Here is an 18936-nt window from a genome sequence, read left to right as displayed (position 1 = left end):
CATAAGTACAAGCCAGTGGAAAAAAAAAATGAACAAGCAAATGTATATATCTATTTGTGTGTGTATAAGGTATAGATACTTTTGGAGGTTTTTAGGTTTTAAGTATTGATTTTGAGTGGTGTAGGTTTGGCAAGAGATGATGTTGAATTTTTGTGATGTGGGTTTTCTAGATTATAAAACGGTTATTGTTCGTGTTAAATTTGCTCGTTGTAGCTTGTGTCTTTTGTTCATGTTTTATGGTGGCGTTTTGGTAAAATTTATAATGATGTCATCGGTAGCTTTGTTGGTGGTTTTAAGCATAGAGTCCTTATTGTAGCATTTACTATATGTTCTTTTGAGTGGTCGCTTACCGGTTTTGTTGGTAATTTTGTGCGCAAAGCCTCTCATGTGACGGATTATGAAGTGATTGAATTTCTAGTGTCAAGATGGAAGTTCGCTTTGGATTGCTATTCGTGTTCTTGTGTTTGCCACACTAAAAGATCCGCCGATATGGTGGCTATTAGATTGGCCAAATTGGCCTTTTTGGAAGTCATTTTGGTGGGATGATGCTACAGATTTAATTTAAGATACTCTCTTTAAAAATTGTACATTTTCTTAAGATGACTATAAAATCGCTATAGTTCCGCTTAAAGAAAATATTAATTTTGAGCTCAAAACCTAAATTTTAAGCGATTAATAATTCGAGATAGAAAACCTAGAGTCTAATTCCTAATAGTAATTCCCATTCTAGAGAAATAAAAAAAAATGACTGAATAAAACTGAAAATAAGTGCAAAGTTTTCTTCTTGGTGCTGTTAGAAATTGATTGATTTAATTTTCCTGAGGGGACATAACAATGGAAAACACCACCATATGCCATTTGGAACAAATCTGATCTTTCCAGCCAACTTGGCTTAAAAGCCAATACAGCGGATTAAGCAAAAGCAAAAGCAAATTGCACAGTTTGAAATAATAACAACTGTCTAATCCAGTCTGTTCCTTAAGCTATGATAAAAAAAGTATATTAAAATCACAGCAAGTTATTACATGAACAAAAGCTTCCATCACTCGTCACAATGCTTTTGCTAAATCAAGTGGTTAATTTGAATTGTAGGCCCTACTTTGTTTGCCTAATTCTCCTTCTTTTTTTCTTTGTTAATTAACCCATTATAAACTTAATTAAGTCATTATTTCCTTTTTGTTTGGTTAAACAAAGGAGCTAATAGCCCAACAAAAGAGAAACTACAAAATAATATCACAACGTCGAGAGATTCTAGAAATATCATGACACAATACTAACTACTTACAAGAAGATGAAGTTTGCTCAAAATGAATCATAACCAAAGGATGAAAAAGGCTCAGGTTGGCTAATTCATCATTAACAAAATTTATTTCACATTAGATATAGCGAATATTACATTTTCAGTCACACAGTAACATACCATCATTCGTAGAGCTAGCGGCAGATTCTTTAGCACTCGTGCTTTCATTATGAACGGTCATATATATTTTTGGTCGGTCTGATTTGTTATATATGTCGCTTGTTCTTGACACATGCTAACAAGAGAAAGGTACAGAGCTACGTATATTTATCCCACTTCTTTTTTCCCTTCTTACTTAACAATTGGAATATATAGCTATGTTTCTAGTGTTGTTTGATGGAATCGGAATTCCATCATAAAGAGAAAGATCCTTTGACCCAGGACTCAAACATACCTATTTCTTTTTTTATTTATTCAAATAGGTTATATATATATTTAACAAACAATAGTAAGGGGCAAAGAGGTTGGCTAAATCTCATACTGAGCAAACTATAATAATGTGATTCAACTTCATCTTTAGCGATAATCAAACACCTCTCACTTATAAATAAATAAAAATATTATTAGATTGTATATATATATATATATTTAACAAACAATAGTAAGGGGCAAAGAGGTGGGCTAAGTCTCGTACTGAGCAAACTATAATAATATGATTCAACTTCGCCTTTAGCGATAATCAAACACCTCTCACTTATAAATAAATAAAAATATTATTACATTGTACTACTAAGTGGAAAATTAGAAAATAGGTTTTGATGTAGCAAAAATGGTAGAGATCGCCATATCCATATGCATGCGCATGGCTTTATATTCAAGTGTGAGAACAGAGAAGAACATGTGAGAGAGAGAGAGAGAGAGAAAGTAGTTCAGTTACGATCGGATGGTGACCGAGAAAGATTGGTGTCGGTTGCATGCAGCTCTTTACGTACCCGACAACTTAGCTGAAATTGGTCGGTTTGTCACGAGGTCATCACCTCTCTCGCCCTTTCCTCATCTCCGTCTTGCTATATATTCGCCCATGAAAATTCAAGAAAAATTAGGTTTCAGACACCCGCGGATATACCTAAATTTAAGAAGAATCCGGGCTTAGACAACGGCGGATTTAGATACTAGATAGCTTTTGGGTTTTCTACCCTTAATCTTTGAAGAAGATTGAAATTTAAAATAAACTTGATTTTAGATTACATATTGATTATAATATCTTGATATGTCCTTAATTCAAAATAATTAATGAGTATTTTATTCAAAGTCTCCCATTAAATATTTAAATTATTAATATACACATTTTAATATATTTTTTGACCAAACAAAAGTTTTTTTAATTTATTAATTTTATTTAACATTCTTCAAACTTGAAAACTCAATTAATGTACTTAAATGTTAGTACCGAAATGTATGTACCAAAATATTAGTACCGAAATGTATTATATTGAATTAATGAATTTAAATGTTAGTACATAAATGTATGTACCCAAATGTATGCACCGAAATGTATTATATTAAACTACTGTACCTGAATGTGTATACCGAAATGTATTATATTGAATTAATGTACCTAAATGTTTGTATCGAAATGTATGTACTAAAATGTGTGTACCTAAATGTATGCACCAAAATGTATTATAATGAATTTAATGTACTTAAATGAAGAAGACAAAATATATCGAAATATATTGTAAAATAAAAATTAATTTATCTAAATGTTTACAACAAAATATATTATGATGAATGAAATGAAAATTATAATTATAATGAATAAAATTAATACATTAAATGTCACATCCCGTCCCGAATGAGGGTATGCTGGCCGTCACGTGAGAGTGACGTAACCATTTACACGGTTCGGAAGCTTTAAAGACATAAATACTAAGGTATCATACCCGAAAGTGAAACCTACGTTTGTGAAATTCTGTCAGAACACCGTTGAATTCCTCGTGGCCACCAAAGCTCTGCTCTATCTCGAACCTGGAGGGGCGAAAAACAAAGTTGAGTGGGTCAGTAAAACCAATCTTTTCAAGACAAAACATTTCTCAAAACGTTGTAACCCCTCTCCGTAAAACCTGTACTTTCCCAGAAAAATAGCATATGTACAAATATACTTTCATAAATCTCAAAACTCATTTCTTTAACACTTTTCGGAAAAATATGCCATGCCATGCCAAACTATAATATGAATGCATCAATATAAATCAGGTGAAAAATAAATCAACCGGAGACCCTACAATGGTCCTGTACGGCTGAAACTATAGCTCAAAATCTCATCTAGCCGGAGTCACCAACTGTGACCTGTACGGCCCTGCCAGAGTCACCAACTGTGACCTGTACGGCGCTACACTGCACATAAGTTGGAACTACCTAAAGTAGTCTGTACGACTAAGATGGTGAAATAATACGCTCTAGTGCTTCTCTCATCAATCATCTGTGCACATAATCTAAAGTCACCCACCAGTCGGAACCCCTCTAATGGTCTGTATGACTGGCATGTCGGAACCACCTTTAGTGGTCTGTACGACATCCACCTACTTGGATCCAAGGCGAGCGTGCGGTGTGGTGAATACTATAAGCGCTAATACCAAAGGTGCAGTTTATGAGCTCACAACGCAATCACATCATCATTCATTCATATAAACCATATAAACTCACTTGTGCGTCCACGGCACCAATTCACACATATATATGCATCAATTATCAATTCGTAACTCATAATATGCATGCATGGCATTTTAGAAATATAATTTCATTTAATTTCGATTTCTGGGAAAAATAGATAGCATATAGGTAAATACAGAAAAATACTGCCCACTCACAGATATGTCGAAGGGTCGTAGCCCCCGAGCCTCCCTTAACTTTGCTCATCGTCCGCATAAGCCTCGCCTATATGAGAAGTAACCGAAATAACGTTATTTAAGCACATAATCAAAACCTTGGAAATAACTTCTCATACGTTGCTCAATTTGGGTATATGAATATACCACAGTGATCTACTCAACCTCACAAACAACCCCATAATTTTAGAAAAATTTTCCGACCACCCACGCGCCGCCACGCACCGGCGAGTGCACGGCAAGACGCGCGGCCACGCGCAAGGAACCCTAACGGTAACAGTAACGGCAGTTAGGGAATATTCCGTTAAAAATCAGCATATACCGTTTAATATAACTGACGCTGTTAGCATATTCTGTCAGACTTGACGGAATATACTCCTCCTTCTTCCTTGGTTCGCCGGAGACCGTCGCCGGTGCCGCTGCAACTCGCCGGTTTCTGGAAATTTTTCCAGGCTTCGTATTTCAGTCAATTCTTAACCATTTTTCATGAAATCTTCACCAAAATGAAGCTTACAACATAAGAAACAAAACTTTACCAAGATTTGGACCTAAAACCTTCGAGAATTTGCCAGAGATCCTTCGATAATTCCGGCCAAACTGTGATGCTTCGATCTCGGTCTCCAGACGTCTAAATCACCTCATTCTTCCTCTCCGAGCTTCATGGAGAGGTCCTTAAGCTCCCTATGAGCTCCAAATACCTTGAAACCTTCAATTCCACAAGAACATGAACAGTACCAAATATTGGGTTCTCTGGTTCTACACAATCCCGACGTCCAAACTTCGTGAAAATGGTACTCCGAGCATCATGAGGGTGATCTAAAGCTTCCCATAAGCTCAGAATCAAATGAAACCCCCACGATCGCAAGAGTATAAACAGTGCCTTCTTCGGGGTGCCTGGGTTCTCGGGTTTTCCAAGGTTTCACGTCCAACAATTGGTATGGTTGAGTTCACGATGACGAGAGGAAGGAGATGGTACTAATCACAAGCTCGATCTGTGCATAAATGGGTTGGTTTGAGGTTCGTCCGTACGTTTGTACAGACGTTGCAGAAAATCGAAAGGGAGAGGAGAGAGAAAAGGTCAACGGGTGGGTGAATGTGTGGTCAGTGTGTGATCCAGTCAACCAAGGCAAAACAACAACAAAAATAATTCAAGTCTAAGTCCCTAATTGGTTCCAAAATATTAGGGACTTAACCTATTTGTCCACATTCACAACTTAAGCCATACAACGCCACAACAAAATTCATTAACCCAAGGGCAAAATCGTCTTTTCACACCATCAGAAAATAAAATATTCCAATATTTTGGGACGGGCTGTTACATTAAATTAGGAAGAAAAAGAGAAATAATTAAAACATCAAAAATATAATTAATAAATGAGGTGCTTAATGTATTTAGAGGATAAAATTAGATTTTGATCTTACTCATGATTTTAATTTAAAAGTCAACTTTGCCAATTATTAAAATGAAGTTTCCTAATAACTTTTTTGGCAACCGGGAGATAGGGTTGTCAAATCTATTATGGATTTGACTACTTCATAAATAAAAAAAACATATGAATTTGACTGTAATGTTTTTATATATTTGTTATAATTATTATCTCGACGGTCTTATCGTAATTGTATTAAATATATATATATATATTCATGAAAATTATATTTGACTTTTAAATAGTAACTGTATTAAATATGTGCTTTAACTTTGTATCATCCAATTTGAGGAGAAACAAGTTTTACATTTAAGGAATTTTAACGAAAAGCTCTCGATATTATTCATTTTAACAAAAAATCACATTTTTATACTAAAAAGTCAATTATGGTACTATTCACTTTACCCTTTATTTTGTTCTTATCATTAAAACTCAAAGTTTTCAAGTTATTTCCAATAGTTTTCCTTTATATTTATCGTAAAAATGTACTCTTTAACTTCGTATATAAATAGGATATGTTACTAATAAGGGTAAATTATATTTTACCCTAAGTATGAGTGCAATTGCAATTGCAATCTCATACAACATCTTTAAAATATTTCAAATTTATACAACTTTTATTATTTCATTTCAATTTCATAGAATTGTTAGAAAATCTGTTATGATAGCCGTTAAATGATGACGTGGACACATTAAGTTTCACATTTGTGCTAACGTGACTACCAACTTATGCCATATGGCCAATGACTAATAAAAATATTTAATTAATGATTTTTTTATATAATTAAAACCTTAAAAATTAGAAAAGAAAATGAAATCCCCAATCCCTCCCGATTCCAACATCATCTCATAATGGCATCGTCCCAGCCCAATTCCCACATTCTGCAACACACACAGACCAAGCCTGTCAACGAGGATCAGGCCTTCAATGTGCTCGACACGATAGGTCCGGCTTACGTGGTGTTCATCACCGATCTGGAAGGTTCGTTGATGGGCGCGGAAATCTGAATCGGACCCCAGTTCGTCGAGAACGGCGCGAGCGAGATGAGATTGGTCAGCGTCCTCTGGGAGGTTCTCGCCGGCGACAACCTCGGATTCAATTCACCCCCTTTGTGGTTGCTGCTCGGCCATTCACTCGTACTCTGGTGAAGAAACTCCTTCACACCCATCTGGTATCTCAATTCGAACCCAAAAATTCAAAATTTTTTGAAATCCCAGATCTGCCGAGCGGAAAGGACGAAATGGGAGGCTCGCTGCATGAAGACGATTTGCTTGGGCCTGGAGAGCTTGCCTCCACGGGTGAGGCCTAACGGAATTGGGTCGTCGGGAATGGGTCTAACCAGTTCTTTGAGGATCCTCGGCGTCGGCATTAATATCATAGAAACTGCCTCTTTCCCTTTCCAGAACCTCATGCAATTCTTTAAACCCATATGATTTTCATTTAAATTTATTTTTTAATCTATGTGGACAAATTTCACTGCCGCGTCAGCAAAAATATAGTTTATACATTTCTCACCTCATCATTTAACGGTTTGACTTAAGGGTGTATGAAATTACAACTAAATACAAGTTTGTGTATGAGATTGAAACATTTTAAAAGCGATGTATAAGATTGCAATTGCACTCAAACCTGAGAGGGTAAAATGAAATTTACTCAACTAATAATCTTCAACAGTACTGTGGAGTATAAACTCAACCTACTACATAGCGTAAGAACATTTTCATGAGAAGCTCTAATTTTATTAAATTAGCAACAACACTCTCAATTTAACTTTTTATCTCAACAACACTCTCAATTTCCACTTCAAACCCAACAAATTTTAAATATTTTATTATTAACAATTCAAACCCAGTTCAGGGCCAGTCTTAACCTAGTGTGAGCTGGACGAGCGTCTGGGTTTTCGTTAAATATATTCTTATGTGTTTTCATACAAGTTTATATTTATAAAATTTGGTTAAATTAGAATTAGTGGTTTATGTTATTTAAAATTAATGAGAAGGTCTTGAGTTCAAAACATTATGTGTGTTTTTACTTTCCAATTTTTATGAATTTTTTTCGTAAGAGTAAATATTTATAAAATTTGGTCAAATAATCAAAAAGGTTAATCGGAAGTGGTATTTCATCTTGGTTACCTTCTTTCCATAAAAATAAAATTCTTTTATTAAGTATAATTTTGTTGAAGTTTTACGTGTGAAAATAAATAATTTTTCTTATATGATGTTAGGGCATATTTTTTAGCGTCACCCTAGGCCTCAAAAGACCAGCCTTGACCTAGCTTAGATTATAGCCTTTTCTCTCTCCCTTTTCTCTTTGCTCAAGGGTCCACCCCTCGAGTTTTATTATTTATTTTAATAGCTAGCAAGTGAACAATTGCTCTCTAAATTCAAAAAATGATTGTTCGTTTGGTATAATAGAGACTCTTTTACAGTTTTTGTAACAACACGTTCCCAATTTTACGATTTTTTTTATAATTTTAATAAGTGAATTTACAAAAATGCCCTTCGAGGCAAATGCGTTGGCATTTGTTGACTGCTGTGTTGTGTCACGTAAGTGATAGGAGCATATTTATGCGACTTAGTTAGCTTGTTTCTTGCATTTTCATAATTAGTTTGTGCTTATTATAGTGATTTAAGTTATTTTCGTGCGTTTATAGGTTCAAATGACAAAGTTGGCAAGAAAGTGCAATTTGGAGCATTTTGAAGCAGTTTTGGGCATCAAATGGATAGCTTATGAGTGAAGCAAGATGGATGGATGAATTTGAAGTTCAAGAGGCTAGGAATGTGCTGAAAAGATGAAGAAAATAAATCCAAGATAAAGAAGATAAGGAATCAGCTCAAAAGAATGAGTCATTATCCAAAACCTTATCCAACCTTATCTTATCCAAACTAACCTTATCTTATCTTATTTTATCATTTCCGAATCTAGCATTATCCTATCTTATCTTATCCAAATCAGTTTGTGCCTTAATTACATTCATTTATAAGGGATAATTATGCATTTAAAATACATATTTCAGATTCTAGAAGCCTTATCTTCTCTCCTTACAAATCTGGCGCCTCCCCTTATTCTAGAAGCTCTAGAACCTACAATCCTTTTCCTTTTGGATGTATGCCAAACCCTAGTCCTTTTCCTCAAGGATTGTGCAATCCATTTCCTTTCATAAATTGTGCATAACCCCAGCTATAAATATACATCTTTGCCGCACAAATAAAACACCACCCTCTACCATATTTTTCTACACACATCCATATATATAGATTCAAATCAGAGATAAGGAGCCCTTGTTGTGCATTGTCATTCAACATAGGATTGCTAGAGCTTTCTTAGGTGTTTTCTATCTTTTATTTTCAATGTTTAATTTAAGGGTAAATTACATAGTTGCCCCTCAGGTTTGAGGTCTATTGCAATCTTATACAACATCTTTAAAACATTTCACTTTCATACCTCAAGTACTATTTTATTTCAATTTCATACAACCGTTACAGTTTCCATCCATAGATCTGTTAAATGCTGACGTGGCTGCCACATATATGTCATGTGGCTACCAAATGTCTGCCACGTGGCATATAAAATAATTTTTTAATTTTTTTAAAAAAAAAACCTGAAATTGGAAGAAGAAGAAGAAGAAGAAGAAGAAAAAGGGATTGAACCCCTACAACCCAGAAGAAGAATGAGGAAGAAGAAGAAGAGAAAAAGAAAGAGGAGGAGGAGGAAGAAGAAGAAGAAGAAGAAAAAAAAAAAAGGACCGAACCCCCTGCAACCCAGAAGAAGAAGGAAAGAATAAGGAGGAAGAAGAAGAAGAGAAGAAGAAAGAGGAGGAGGAAGAAGAAGAAGAAAAAAAAAAGGACCAAACCCAGAAGAAGAAGGAGGAAGAAGAAGAAGAAGAAGAAGAAGAAGAAAAGAAAAAAGAAAGGGACCGAACCCAGAAGAAGAAGAAGGAGGAAGAAGAAGAAGAGAAGAAGAAAGAGGAGGAAGAGAAGAAGAAAGAGGAGGAGGAGGAAGAAGAAGAAGAGAAGAAGAAAGAGGAGGAGGAGGAAGAAGAAGAAGAGAAGAAGAAAGAGGAGGAAGAGAAGAAGAAAGAGGAGGAGGAAGAAGAAGAAGAAGAAGAAGAAAAAAAAAAGGGACCAAACCAGAAGGAGGAAGAAGAAGAAGAAAAAAATAAGAATGATCGAACCCCTACAACCCAGAAGAAGAATGAGGAAGAAGAAGAAGAAGAAGAGGAAAAAAAAAAAAGGGACGGAACCCAGAAGAAAAAGAAGAAAGAGAAAAAAAAATATATGTGGCAGACATGTTTTTCAAAAAAAAATTAAAAAATTATTTTATTTGTCACGTGACAGACATTTGACAGCCACGTCAGCATTTAACAGATCCATGGATGGAAAATGTAACGGTTGTATGAAATTGAAATAAAATAGTACTTGAGGTATGAAAGTGAAATGTTTTAAAGATGTTGTATAAGATTGCAATAGACCTCAAACCTAAGGGGCTACTATGTAATTTACCCTTAATTTAATGTTGTCTTCAATTTTTAAAGACATGTGGAACTAATTTATTTATAGTTGGAGGTGAATTCGAAGCCATGATTATATGCATTATATGAATTGATTACATCCAGTTATTGTTTCTTGAGTCTTGAATGTGATTTGCTTATCTGAGCTATTAAAACTTGTCTATGTATGTTGATTGAGGATGCATACTTAGTTTGCATGCATAAACTTGATGCTAGAGTATAAGGGAGTTTCACCTAATCGTTATGAACTTATATTCACAAGTAGTGGAGGTTGCTTGTCACAATCGTGTTAAGTAAATCCTTGGCAGGAGTATCATGTTTTTCATAGTTACGAATACCTCGTCAATGCTTATGATTTTCAAAGAACTTAATGACCCTGATATGTTTTCTATCATGCTTTTCATAGTTAGGGGACTTGATAAGGATAATTTGGTTGTGATGCGTATCCCGTCCAATTCAATAAATTAAGGAAAATCTGATGGTTAATTTGTGCTATCACGGTTAACTTGGGGTGTTATCATTCATGGTTTAAAGGAATAATAACTGGAAATTGGTTTGTTTGCATATATCATGTGTGGAGAATGACCTTCTAACTAGCCTTTTACCCTTTAAATCACAAAATTCGTCCAAAGTATTTAGAGTCTTTAAATTTATTTAGTTAAGTCTTAAATTCGTCCAAAAACCAATCCCCCTTTATAATTCGTGTTTTCTAGGTTAGAATATGTCAAATTGGTGTCTTTTCATTGTTTTGAGTCTTGTTAGTTTAGAATTCGTCCGAAGTCATCCTTAGTGTTAGTTTGGAGTCAGTTTGCTTGTTTTGTGTTGTTTTAAGAGTTCGAGTCAGTTTTGAGTCTATCAAGTCTAGTTTAGTGTTTTTAAGTCTTGTTTTGTGTTTTTAAGTCATATTTGTGTAGATTAGCAGCCCTAGTTAATCCCCGGCCTAGAACGATCCCTACTTATCCATACTACAACTATCCTAATAGGGTTTAATTTGTGTGTTAGAATATTTCACATCAGTAAGACTTGTTTTCTTGGCGCATCCTCGTAGTACTCGTTGCTACGGACGCGTGGACGCAAGCAGAATCAAATTCGGAGTTATAACGAAGAAGTTATTAAAGATCGAAGTTGAGGGCAAAATATACATTTTCTCATTTATTTGGGAAGACTCCAAAAAATCTGGAGTGGCACACGTGTGGCTGAGATAAAAAGGGAGGTATGATGAGCGGTGGAGATGGATAGACAAAGAGAAAATAGGGAGTGTGTGTGTGTGTATGTGTGGCTAATTAGGAAAGGAAAGAGAAATGGCATGACTAATTAGAGAAGAGATAAAGGAGGGAAAGAAGGGAGGAGAGAATGAGGGAATCGGTCAGATTCCATTTGACCCATTTAGACCCGCGACCCAAACCGTTCCTTGGCGACAGTTTCGACGATTTTTCTACCATCTTTCCAACGATCCAAGACATACCATCACCAGCACACGACTCCACGACCCTTCCTCTTCATGTTCCACCCCAAACCTGATGGTTTTTATTCTTCTTTTCGTGGGAAAGGGCCGGCAGCACCGTGGAGGGATATCGGCATAAATCCTCCATTTCTGAAGGTAAACCCTTCGACCACTACCATCATTAATCTTCCCTGGAGCTCTAGAACAATGCCCAATCATTGGTTGGAGCGTCGGAGTTGAATTGAGGACGAATCAAGAAACACCCTATATAGGGTTTCGGATGGACTTTGGTAAAATTGGGGCCCTTCCCAACCAAATTGGCCTTAGTCACAAGTATGAAAGTTTCTCTATTCATTGACATCTTTATTTATGTGAAATTTGGTAATTTTTGGAAATAGTTGAATTTTTCGGCGAGTCGGGGAGACTGACCGCCACCCACGGTGGCGCGTGCGGTGGTGCATGGCTAGAGAGCTGTTAGTGCTATTTTTAGGATAAATTAGATGCCTGGAGTTCAGTCCTGATGATCGTATGATGTAGATTGGTTGTTGAAACCTAAATTCTCTACGATACGTTAATAGGTCATTACATGAATCGATGATCCACCCGTTGGATCGTCACCAAATTTTAACACATTATAGTACGTAATATTTGAGGACCTTACAAACTTACAGATCGAGAATCTGACGTACGGATCTTCCGGAATTAGATTTGTAAGTTTGTAAAATAAAATGTTAACCGTCACTTGGTTTTGGCAATTGATGGAAATCTAACTGTTGGATCGTAATGAAACTTTAGGATGTTGTTCTAGAAGCATAATGTTGATCTTTGGAAGTAAGGGATCGGAAATCCATGATGCGGATCTTCCGGATCGAATTATCTAGGGATGTGTTTTATGTAAGTTACATATTTTATCGATAAGATTTTTGAGACATGGTTTGATAATTGTTCTAGGCGCCGATCGTTAGTGACGCCTCGACGTTTGTGCTAGGGAGTTGTAGCGCATACTCCAGGTGAGTGGGCTTTTATTTTATATATATATATATACACACATGTATATATGCTTTACGTTTTTCCTAGAAGAATTGATTTAAATGATTTTGTGTTTTATATGCCATATCAAATGCTTTACATTTTGGTATATGCTTTTAGTAGTTGTGTATGTTATTGCTTGACGCTACGGACGCTAAGGTAAGTTCCAGGTGAGTATATGTATTGATGATTGTGAGTTTCATTATGATGGTTATGCATAAAGGCATTTAGAGCTCATAAACCTGCACCTCGGTGTTAGTGCTCCCGCACATAGCCAAGGCACAGTCCTTCACGTGATGTTCACCTCTCACACCGCACACTCACCTTGGATCCAAGTTTGGTTCACGGTCCTGTCGTACAAACCACTATAGGTGGTTCCAACTCGTAGGTGACCTGCAATTATTCGCAAAGTCTTCAAGTGATTATAACACTTGAGCGTACTTACTACACCTAGTCTTGTTGTACAGACCACATTAGGTGGTTCTGACTCGTATGCAGACATACTTGATGAGCTATAGGTTCAGCCATACAAGCCACAAATGGTGGATCCGGCTGACATATCACTTTTCATTGATTTACTTCACCTGGTTTACTTATCCTTTGTGTTGAGATATTTGACATGGCATACATATGGATTTTAGTATTTCGTGTATGGTTTCGATATACCTATGTATTACTAATTTCTGAGAAAATTATATGGGTTTTATGGCAAGGAGTTATTACTTTTAGAAAGAAAAATGGTTTTAAAAAGCTTTGTTTTTGCCCACTCACGTTTTCTGTTTTGCGCCCCTCCAGGTTCTAGTAACAAAGTTTATGTGTCGACAAGGATTCTTGGCATATCCCAGTACGGGTGGCTTCCTATGATGGTATAATCCTTGTTTTACCTTATTGTACTTTACTTATATTCTGTAATCACGGGTGAAATAGGTCACCGCGCACTCATGTACTTAGGCACTTTTAGACTTAAATTTATTCACATTTTACACATCATCACACTTTATGGTTTCATCACCTTCCAGGTGTCAGCCAGCACAGCTCGATTCAAAGTCCTAGTAGACATTCCGGGTCGGGGTGTGTCAGTTTTACAGCATATCTTAAAGATGATTGTTTTAATTTGACTTTTTAAAATAGAGTTTTAGTTGTTTATTACATCTCTTAGAAACACTCTAAGCTTACCAATTTTGGATTTAAGTTTAGATCTATTTTAAAAATCATTTATTGAGTTTGAACCACATTATTGCTAGCCGATTGTGAGGCTAAGCCCACCTCATTTCTCTTAGTGTAGATAATATCATTTGTTCCAAAACAAATCTCATTTATTTTTAACACGTAAAGTTTGTGACAACTCATCCCTACTTTTATGATTTTATTAAAATTTTAAGAGTGATTTGACAAAAATGCCCCTAGAGGCGAGGGCGTTGACCTTTGTTGACTAGCGTATAGTAAGACGTACAAAATATTCTTTTAGCGTAATTGTGTAGTACATGATGATACAAACGTGTAGGCGCAAGCGGACGCAAATTCGAAATTACGATTAAAATTTTACGGAACTACAAATCCGAAAAATACATTTGTAAGGATTACTATTTATTATTTTATATATTTCTCATAATTATTACATTATTATTTTAACAATATTTTGTTATTATATTATTATTATAATATTAGTTGAGAAAATAGAGAGACAAATGAGAGAAGGAAGAAGAAAAGAGATGGGGGTAGACGGTTTGCCCAATCAAGAAAAAATAAGAAGGGAAATGGGCGGCCAATGGGGCGGAGAGAGGGAATGAGGAGAAAATTAGAGAAGAGAACATGAGGGAAATGAGAGAAGAAGAATAGGAGAGAACCCAAACCAGGTTGACTCGTTCCTTCCTCATCGGACATGCGTGACCCGACGACTTTCCCATCGCTTTTCATGCGATCCAAGGTTCGCCACCACCTGGAAATCAATCACCATCATCCCCCTTCCACTTACACCCAAGATTGTTGGGGTTTTGGCCCCATATCGCAAAGAACGGAACCGTCGGTTCCGGGGGTGCCACAATGGAAATCCGTTGATCGTGAAAGCTACGTTGACCACCACCACCACCAAAACACTATTCTTGAGGCCTGGAACAAATCCCAAAATATTTTAGGAGCGGCAGGGCACCAGAGGTGACGGATCAAAGCCACCTATTTCTAGGGTTTCTGGCGGATCGAGGCAAAATTCAGGTGTTTCCCACTCGAATTGGACCTCGGCCCAGGTATGAAAAATTTTCCCCTTGATTTGTTCTACATGACTGTAAAATTTGGTAATTTTTAGAAATAGTTGAATTTTCCGACGAGTCAGGGCGGACGGCCGCCTTGTGCTGCGGCACGTGGGCCGAAGCACCCCCTAAACTTCCTAGGCTAAATTTGATACCCCAATTCCATGGGTGAAGTCCGATTGATGAAATCTCATCGTTTGAACATAGTTTTGATAGAGACTGCCACTTGATCCTTATATGAATTGATGATCCGACATTGGTGTCACCAAACCTTAATATGTTATAGTATGTAATATTTGAGAACCATAGGAACTGACGGATCGGGAATCTGAAGTACGGATCTTCCCGAATTGGATTTCTAAGTTTGTAAATCTAAACGTCGGTCGTCACTTTAATTTTAGCAATTGACGGAAATCTGACCGTTGGATCATTCCAAAGCTTTAGGATGTTGTTCTAGAAGCTTATTGAAACCCTTGGGAAGTTACGGATTGGAAATCTAAGGTGCAGTTCTTTCGGATCGAATTATGCAGGGTTGTGGACTCTACAGTTGACCTTCGACTGACTGTTGACTTTTGGTCAATGAGTTTCAAGTCATTCTAGAATGTCCTTGGGGATGTGTTTTATGTAAGTTACGTGTTCTATTGATATGAATTCTGAGATGTGATTTGATATTTGTTCTAGGCGACTATCGCTCGTGACGGCTCGATATTCGTGCTAGGGAGTTGTAGCGTGGACTTCAGGTGAGTAGGTCTTTTCTTTTTTATAGTGTATATATATATATATATATATATATATATATATATATATATATATGTGATTGATAGTTTCCATTTATGCATTTGAAAAAGAATTTCTTACATACGCCTGGATTAGACTAAAGTTGAAAAGAATTAGCGAAATGACGGAATTTATGAAATATGCTACATCTTACGGGATGCACATGTATGCTTATAATTAGACCTGACATTTTCAACCCGACCTGTTAAAATTAGTATTTGGTTGAGTGCTAAACGGGTCGGGTCATTAACGGGTCATTTTGGGCCAACCTGCGAAACCCGTTAACACCCGTTATTGAGGACTTTTGTGTAATTTCAAATTTTCACTTTTTCATTCGTTTGCAGTTTGATAGAGTGTCTAGTATTGCTGCAAAATACATTGGGAGGCCAATTTCCCAGCTCCCACTTGTTCAGCCTAGTCATATTTCGTCTTTGGACTTATCAATGGCAAGTTTTGTGGGTCATGGGATGGCCGGACCTTCGCTTGATCTTGATATTTTATCTGGGAGTGCTTCATCTTCCATGCCCAATTTACCTTACCAGCCTAATGGGTTTTCAGACATGGATAAGTCTCTCATGACTAACATTGCTGCAAATGCCATAGAATAGTTGCTTAGTCTTTTGCAGACCAATGAACCCTTGTGGATGAAGTCTTCTACTGATGGGAGGGATGTTCTCAATTTCGAAACCTATGAGAGGATTTTCCGAGGGCTAATAGTCATTTGATTATTTTGGCTGCCTATCTTATTAGGGCTGCTGCTTCTCCAAACCTTGGTCCTAGAGATGTTGATGATTGGCAAAACAGTTCTTTGCCTGAAAACGCCAACCCCTCAGATTATGAACGGGTATAATTGATAGGAAGTTGAATTCTACTATACAAAATGGGGCTGTATTTGATTTGGATGAAAAAAAAATTGTTAACGAGTGTTAACGATGGAAATGGGTGAAACAGGTAACTTATTAGATTAACGGGGTTGGATTTGGGTGACCCGTTAGCTTAACGGCTTGGGTTTGGGTGACCTGTTGGTGACCCGTTAAATTAACGGGTCAGGTCAAACTCGACCCAAACCCGGTAAACCCGACCCATTTACAGGTTTACTTATAATCTTTTATGCCATAATTATATCTACGGCTATGAATGTTAGTATGTTGGTTACAACTATCAAATCACCCCAGTGTTAATGCTCGCTCAAGGCTAGGGCCAGTCTTTCACATGTATGTTCACCTCCGCACCGCACGCTTGCCTTGGATCCAAGTAGGTGCTAGTCCTGTCGTACATGTTGCATTAGGCAACTCCGACTCGTAGGTGACCGCGAATAGCACCAGTCTTCGTGTGATTGTAGCACTAAAGCGTATATTATGATTACACCCAATCCAATCGTACATGATGCATTAGTCAACTTCGACTCGTGTGCTAGCATAGATTGATGAGCATCAGTTTAGTCGTATAGGTCGCATTAGGCTTTGTGTGCTAGTATAAATTGATTGAACACCTGATTTTTTGAGATTTTGTGATTTTGGATGTCTTGCCTTTAGTTACGAGATATTGTGTCGTAATGAATTCTTGAGATTTTGCAGGCTACGGTAAGCATTTTTATACTATATGTAGTAAGTATATTTTGGAAACTATGCTTGTTTTACGATGAGGGGTTGCAATGTTTTCAGAATGGTTTTTATAAAACTTTATTTTCAGGCCCACTCACCCTTATTTTTCGCCTCTCCAGGTTTTAATAGTTGAGCTTTCTTATCGACGAGGATTCATGGGAAATCTTGGTATTGGAGATTACCTTTGATGGTATGATTCTCAATTCATTCTACTGTACTTTACTTATGCTCTAACATTACGTGTGAAATGGGTTTATTCCCGCTCACAGTGCACTCTTATATTTAGGCACTTTCAGGTTTAAATTTATTCACCTTTTCCACTACACTACATTTTATGGCTTTGTCACCTTTCAGGTGTTCGCCATCACAGCTCGATTCGGAGTCCAAGTGGGCATTCTGGATCGGGGTGTGTCAAAGTTGGCAAATTTGATGACTCCAATACTATTGTTTGTATGGTTGTATTGCCAAATTAAAATAAGAGATGCGTTATAAAATAAATCGTTTAACTATTTCCCCCCTCAGATATCCTACCTAGAAAACGGATAGTATCGTTTGTTAAAAAAAGAAAAAGGGAAAGTAAGACAAAGATGCAAATAAATAATAACAGTGTATTTTGTTCCATATGGTGAAAATATTGATTTCCAAATAGAAACCCTCAATTTGCAAACAATTGAATCAAAAAAGAAGGAAATTAACCCTAACAGAAAGCTAATTTAAATAATTGAAAGAGAAAAAAAAGTGAGAGTTACAGATTTGACATTTCCACCAGAGAAAGCAAAGTAAAAAATTATTGACCAAAATCAAAGTAAGAAATCAGAATTAATGCATTACTGCCTTCAAATTTCTAACTTATTGTATTTTATTTACCAAAAAAAAAAACATGACTTGTATTTGAACAAATTAATTAACTATATTAAAAAAAACAAAATCACCTCAAATATAATTTTTTAATTACTAACGATATTACTTAAGCTAATGTAACATTCCAATTTTGTGAAAATTAAATTAAATTAATTAATCATAATCTAATTACTCCAAATTTCAAGCGTTTGCAATCAATAAAAACATCTAATAGTAATGAACTTGTAGTTCAGTTGGTTACGAAAATTTGTGGTCTCAGTTTTCATATTCCTCTCCCTAAATTACCACTTGTAAATATATCTATATCTATATAAACTAAAGTAAGAAAGAATTCCAAAGGTACCACAATCCTATAGATATGCGTAAGTTGTCTTAAACCTCAAATGATGATAAAAAAAAAATGATAATACTAGAATAGGCAATAGGGCAATGTATGAGTCGTAGGATTTCAAATCATGTGTCGGTTAGAAAACATAATTTGCCATCAAAATACAATATCCACATTTTATCGATATTGACAATTCGTCTTTGAAAAACAACAAACATCTCGTTTCTAAAAGAAATGTCCAACCAGTTAAGTGCATTCATTTTTGCACTTTAGATTCATCGTGTATGGGTTACGGAACATAGATTGCTTATTAACATTGTCGATACGATATTCGCACCTTATCGATAACGACAATTTATTCTGTAATAAACAACAAAAATCTTGTCTTCAGAAGAAATATCCAAGTGGTTAAGTGCGTTGCTCTTTGCATCCGATATCTTATATTCGAATCCTCCTTCCCATTATGTCGCTCAAATAAAACTAGAATGAAGATATCATTCCACATTCTAGAAGTAAAACTGAAATAAGTAACAGTAAAAAAGTTGGTGTGGAGGGTTTGTTACTTTGTTAGCGGGCAGTTA

The 18936-nt window shown here is 36.2% G+C and overlaps 1 long non-coding RNA gene across 1 annotated transcript; it reads right to left on the bottom strand.

Moving 5' to 3' along the window:
• Positions 1-3083: 3083 nt before the first annotated feature.
• Positions 3084-5071, bottom strand: LOC126632969 (uncharacterized). The gene is made up of 4 exons (XR_007626919.1): positions 4665-5071; positions 4451-4564; positions 4111-4177; positions 3084-3268 (listed from the first exon to the last, which is right to left on the bottom strand). It is a non-coding gene; the product is annotated as an uncharacterized LOC126632969 (long non-coding RNA).
• Positions 5072-18936: the final 13865 nt, after the last annotated feature.

The sequence above is a fragment of the Malus sylvestris genome, chromosome 8, assembly GCF_916048215.2.
Source record: "Malus sylvestris chromosome 8, drMalSylv7.2, whole genome shotgun sequence".
Lineage (NCBI taxonomy): Eukaryota > Viridiplantae > Streptophyta > Magnoliopsida > Rosales > Rosaceae > Malus > Malus sylvestris.
This window is presented reverse-complemented; position numbering and strand designations above follow the sequence as displayed.